This window comes from Cherax quadricarinatus, chromosome 39, assembly GCF_038502225.1.
Source record: "Cherax quadricarinatus isolate ZL_2023a chromosome 39, ASM3850222v1, whole genome shotgun sequence".
NCBI lineage: Eukaryota > Metazoa > Arthropoda > Malacostraca > Decapoda > Parastacidae > Cherax > Cherax quadricarinatus.
Window position 1 is genome coordinate 31,226,963 of NC_091330.1, and position 6,618 is coordinate 31,233,580.

Here is a 6,618-nt window from a genome sequence, read left to right on the forward strand (position 1 = left end):
CTAAACAACATGGTCATAGGCAGTGAGCGTCAATGGACATCACTGCACGCCTTCCTGCACCTGGACAGATACTTTAACACAGGAAACATTGCTGCGGCTGAGCTGTGATGTAACAGGGTACAGTTTCCTCCGGAATGGTGAAGCAGTCACCGTAGGAGTCACTGCAGGGTTTCACTCAACCTGGGGCACAATCTGCTGATGCCCTCAAGTGAGGCATCGTCAGTACTCAGCAACAGGGCAGGACTTCTGGCAAGTGACTCAGGAGGACATTTCTCAACTGGTACTGTCACTGGGACTGATACTGCCAGCGAGCATGGAGTGAGTTGTGGCAATGACGACTTGGCAAAACATCTGGGAGTTGTTACATCATACACCATACTACAGTCAGTGAGCCAGCAGTCAAAGTGACATCAACTTTGTGCAGGCTGCTCACTGAAGCTATGACATGAGGCTGACACTACCTGCCATCAGGGTCTAACTATGGCTTGACAAGTGTCATTATCTCGGCAGTTGGAGTTATAGCAGAGGTTAGTCTAAGCATCCCCAGACAGTCTGTAGGTGAAGTGAAACAAATCTCGATGGGAATCATAGCAGGTACGATTCTGCAGGGCATCACGAGCGATGGGCATAAGAGCTTTCTGTACAAGAGGCTCAGATGCTTGGGCTGACTAATATCAGCTGTCAAACACGAGGGCCACACTGGGTGACAAGTAACATGAGGTGCTACACAGTGATCTGGGCTCAAGACCTCACAGGACACACAGAAACTCCACACACCCACACTGCAGAAGCAGTACTACATGTCTTACTAGCGAATGGCACATTTCTGTGCAACAATCGACACTAAGCTATACACAAACATGTGAGAACACTGACTGAAAGGAATTAACACATGACATATATCTTCGCAACATCAGGCAGACATCACGACGTTGTGAAGTCGGGCAGCATCGTGGGTGAAGTCAGTGGAGTGATGTGGCAGCAGACCATAGCATGTGGCCTGGGACGTCTGGCTTGGTAACTGTAGTGATACTGGTCCTGTGGGGAGCAGCAGCAGGATAATACTGCACCACCTCTAGGGGCCCTTAACAACAACAACAGTTTGGTGTGCATCATGGGCACCAACACATGGTGTGTGATTCTCTCCTACTTTATCCATTTATCAGCGATGCAGATTACATGGTGAGTTTAAATATGTGGCCTGTAGTTATAACTTTTCTCTTGACATATGCAAGACATCACCATCCCTGTAGAAGCCATTATTAGATGTACTAGTCATTATATTTTGTTGTTGCAGAAGTACTATGAAGATTCTATGTTCAATAAAGCCTAGAGATAAGGCCTGTGTTTCTATCACAACAATTTATTGAACATAGAATCCTGGGCTACCTGGTGGTGATCCTGCGCTAGACTACATCACAACATGGAGCGTTTACTGAAACCTGAGAGGCTAGACTGTGACCCCAGCTTATCAACGGCTGCTCAGGAATGGAAGCACTGGTTTAAGACTTTCGAAAACTTCTTGGGAGCCCTTCCTAAAGAAGATCTAGATAAACTAAGTCTGCTCATCAATTTTGTGTCACCTAAGATATATGAGGCTATTTCTGAGTGTAATACCTACGAAGATGCTATCAAAACCCTCAAGTCTCAGTATATTAAACCTACAAATGAAATCTTTGCATGCTATCGCCTTGCAACTCGCCGCCAGCAGATTGATGAGTCCTTAGAGGAATACTTTCAAGCACTAAAAATTTTAGGTAAGGACTGTCACTTCCAAGCAGTGACAGCTGCTCAGTATTGTGAAGAGTCCATCAGGGATGCTTTTATCAGTGGCCTGCAATCACCAATAATAAGGCAGCGTTTATTGGAGAATAAAACTCTCGACTTAGCCGCTGCCTTTGACCAGGCAAGAGCTCTAGATTCAGCCCAGAAGAATTCTGAAGTATACAGTACCACTCAGCCTTCTCGAGTGGTAAGTGCTGCAATTCCTGACCAAGACTCTTGCAATGAAGTTACTGGGGAACCTGCCTCAGTGACAGCAGCAGCAGGTACGGTGTGTTTCTTTTGTGGTTTTTCAAGACATCCACGTCCAAAGTGTCCTGCTCGTGAAGCAATGTGCCATAAATGCCACAAGAAAGGTCACTTTGCGAAAGTATGTCGTGCTAATGCATCAACAAGAGCTAGTGCCTCCACACATTCCAGTGATCATGCGACTCTAGCAACAGTGACTTCTGCGGCTACTCCAAATTCACTGTCAAAGGCAGTTGTGAAAGTATTCATCAAAGGAACAGAAGTAGATGGTCTTATTGATAGTGGCAGCTCAGAGAGTTTCATCAACCTTGACTTAGTTAAACGGCTCTCCTTGACTCTACATCACTCATCAGGTACCGTTTCCATGGCATCAACATCTCTCTCTATTCAGACCTTAGGGTTTTGTAAGGTAAATCTCAGAGTTAATGGAAAGGATTATCAAGATGTACATTTAGCTATTCTGCCACAACTGTGCTCTGATGTTATCCTTGGTCAGGACTTTCAGAAGCTGCATGGTAGTGTCACCTTAACATATGGAGGTGAACTGCCTCCTCTTGTTGTCTGTGGACTTAGCACTTTAAGGGTAGACCCACCAAAGCTGTTTGCAAATCTTACCGCGGATTGCCATCCTATATCAGCTAAGTCACGCCGCTATTCTTATGAGGATCGGATGTTCATTGAGAAAGAAACTCAGAGGCTGCTGAAGGAGGGTATTATAGAACCGAGTGATTCCCCTTGGCGTGCACAGGTTGTTGTTGTTAAAGATGGTTATAGGAAACGGAGACTGGCTATCGATTACTCTGAGACAATCAACAAATTTACACTTCTTGATGGGTACCCTCTACCTCGAATTGACGATACAGTGAACAAAATTGCTCAGTACTACGTGTTTAGCACAATTGATCTGCAGAGTGCCTATCATCAAGTCCCTATAAGGAATGAAGATAAACCATACACAGCGTTTCAGGCTAGTGATGGCCTGTATCAGTTTACCAGAGTCCCTTTTGGAGTCACCAATGGGGTAGCCTGCTTCCAACGAATTATGGATTCACTCATTCAGGAAGAGCAACTCATGGGAACTTACGCGTATTTAGATAATGTTACCATTTGTGGCAAGACCCAGGAGGAACATGATGCAAACCTTGATAAGTTTTTGGAAGCCGCCAAGAAGAAAAATATCAGTTACAATGAGGAAAAGTGCACTTTTTCAACTAAAAGGCTTAGCATCCTTGGTTATGTAGTGGAAGGAGGTTCAATATTCCCAGACCCTGAACGACTACGACCTCTACGGGAACTTCCAATGCCTCAAGACAAAAAGTCACTCCGAAGAACTCTTGGTCTCTTTGCTTATTACTCACAATGGATCTACAACTATTCAAGTAAAGTCCGCCCATTGAGTGCTACCACATTTCCTGTGACAAAGGAAGCAGAAACCGCTTTCCATACTCTCAAACAGGACATTGAAAACTCAGTAGTTCAAGCCATTGATGAGTCCCTACCATTCGAAGTGGAAACGGATGCATCTGACATTGCCATTGCTGCAGTCTTAACTCAGGCAGGACGACCAGTAGCCTTCTTTTTGAGAACTTTTCAAGGATCAGAGAAATGTTATGCTGCTGTAGAAAAGGAAGCCCAGGCCATCATAGAAGCAGTTCGCCACTGGAGGCATTATTTAACTGGTAGACATTTCACCATAAGGACTGACCAACGGTCCGTGATGTATATGTTCGACAAGAGGCACAAAAGTAGGATAAAGAATGACAAGATATTACGCTGGAGGATGGAACTATCGTGTTATGACTTTGATATTCTGTACCGACCGGGTCAAGAGAACATCTCACCTGATGCATTCTCTAGGTCCCACTGTGGAGCAGCATGTCATGATTTGCAATCACTCTCAGCTCTCCACAAGGCTTTGTGTCACCCAGGAGTTACACGCCTGTACCATTTTGTCAAATCAAAGAACATGCCCTACTCAGTGGAAGATGTGCGACAAGTGATCAGAGCATGCAGAGTATGTGCAGAGTGCAAGCCAAACTTTCATCAGCCAGAGAAGACTCATCTCATAAAATCCACCCAGCCTTTCGAAAGATTGAATATAGATTTCAAAGGACCTCTACCAAGCACAAATCAGAATAGGTATTTCCTTAACATAGTAGATGAATATTCAAGGTTTCCCTTTGTATTCCCCTGTGCAAATATGGCTGCTTCAACTGTTATTAGTTGTCTTTCACAGTTGTTCTCTATTTTTGGTATGCCAGCTTATATCAATTCAGACAGGGGATCCTCGTTCATGAGTAACGAACTTCAGGAGTTTTTGGCTAGCAAAGGTATTGCCTGCAGCAGAACAACAAGCTACAACCCTCAAGGCAATGGTCAAGTGGAGCGGTTCAATGGTACTATATGGAAGGCAGTTACAATGACATTAAAGTCGCGCAATCTACCTGTTCAACACTGGCAAACTGTCCTACCGGATGCTCTTCACTCTATTAGATCACTGCTGTGCACAGCTACTAATGCAACCCCTCATGAAAGACTCCTCAACTATTCACGTCGTTCCTCTACGGGAGCCTCCGTGCCCACTTGGTTATGTCATCCTGGACCCGTTCTCCTGAAGAGTCACCGTAGGATGAACAAGACGGATCCTTTAGTGGAAGAGGTAGAGCTCCTGCAAGCTAATCCACATTACCTGGAGTTTACCTGGAGAGAGTTTCGGGGGTCAACGCCCCCGCGGCCCGGTCTGTGACCAGGCCTCCTGGTGGATCAGCGCCTGATCAACCAGGCTGTTGCTGCTGGCTGCACGCAAACCAACGTACGAGCCACAGCCCGGCTGATCAGGAACTGCCTTTAGGTGCTTGTCCAGTGCCAGCTTGAAGACTGCCAGGGGTCTGTTGGTAATCCCCCTTATGTGTGCTGGGAGGCAGTTGAACAGTCTCGGTCCCCTGACACTTATTGTATGGTCTCTTAACGTGCTAGTGACACCCCTGCTTTTCATTGGGGGGATGGTGCATCGTCTGCCAAGTCTTTTGCTTTCGTAGTGAGTGATTTTCGTGTGCAAGTTCGGTACTAGTCCCTCTAGGATTTTCCAGGTGTATATAATCATGTATCTCTCCCTCCTGCGTTCCAGGGAATACAGGTTTAGAAACCTCAAGCGCTCCCAGTAATTGAGGTGTTTTATCTCCGTTATGCGCGCCGTGAAAGTTCTCTTAACATTTTCTAGGTCGGCAATTTCACCTGCCTTGAAAGGTGCTGTTAGAGTGCAGCAATATTCCAGCCTAGATAGAACAAGTGACCTGAAGAGTGTCATCATGGGCTTGGCCTCCCTAGTTTTGAAGGTTCTCATTATCCATCCTGTCATTTTTCTAGCAGATGCGATTGATACAATGTTATGGTCCTTGAAGGTGAGATCCTCCGACATAATCACTCCCAGGTCTTTGACGTTGGTGTTTCGCTCTATTTTGTGGCCAGAATTTGTTTTGTACTCTGATGAAGATTTAATTACGCCCACATTCGCTACCAAAATGGTGAAGAGACTACAGTATCTACAAGACATTTAGCCCAAGTTGAAATCCCTATTAGTGTGGAATCTCAAGATACACCAATAGATGTGAAAGATGCTTCGTTTTCTCCTGGAAAGCCCCTTGAGACTACCCCTATGGAAATAGAGGATTCTGCTCCAGCAGTTAATCAAACCCCGCTGGAAAATATCGAACCTGGTGAAGAGGCTCAAGGGCTACGAAGGTCGGGACGTGTACGTCGCCCACCTAACAGTTTGGGAGATTACTGTCTCTGATATTTTAGAAGGGGGAGATTGTAGTGATACTGGTCCTGTGGGGAGCAGCAGCAGGATAATACTGCACCACCTCTAGGGGCCCTTAACAACAACAACAGTTTGGTGTGCGTCATGGGCACCAACACATGGTGTGTGATTCTCTCCTACTTTATCCATTTATCAGCGATGCAGATTACATGGTGAGTTTAAATATGTGGCCTGTAGTTATAACTTTTCTCTTGACATATGCAAGACATCACCATCCCTGTAGAAGCCATTATTAGATGTACTAGTCATTATATTTTGTTGTTGCAGAAGTACTATGAAGATTCTATGTTCAATAAAGCCTAGAGATAAGGCCTGTGTTTCTATCACAACAGTAACCCACGTGGCTTGTAGATCCATGTGGCATCATCCACATGTGGCTTCGTGATCCACATGGCTTGGTGATCTATGTGGCTTGGTGATCCATGTAGCTTCATGATCCATGTGGCTTCGTCCACACGTGGCTTAGTGATCCATGTGGCTTTGAGTGGCCTCGGGCATTCGGATACACAGCTCTGGTAATGAATTCACATGGAAAACAGCAGAAAACACACCATAGGGAGTGGGTACATAGTGGTGGTAGGCGGGTGAGGTGTGAGTGAGGGGAAAACGGCCACTTCCTCCTCTCCCACCCACAAACACGGGGAGAAACACTCACACTGGACACTGAAATCACCATGAACTCACCTTTGACTTGCTGAAATAGCCGTGCTGAGCTGAACAACAACAGCAGAACCATACGCTGAATAGCCGACTTGAACAGCGTGGGA

At 45.7% G+C, this 6,618-nt stretch overlaps 1 long non-coding RNA gene across 1 annotated transcript; it reads right to left on the reverse strand.

Moving 5' to 3' along the window:
* Window positions 1-4,362: 4,362 nt before the first annotated feature.
* On the reverse strand, window positions 4,363-6,152 carry LOC138853750 (uncharacterized). The gene is made up of 2 exons (XR_011392906.1): window positions 5,534-6,152; window positions 4,363-4,720 (listed from the first exon to the last, which is right to left on the reverse strand). It is a non-coding gene; the product is annotated as an uncharacterized lncRNA (long non-coding RNA).
* Window positions 6,153-6,618: the final 466 nt, after the last annotated feature.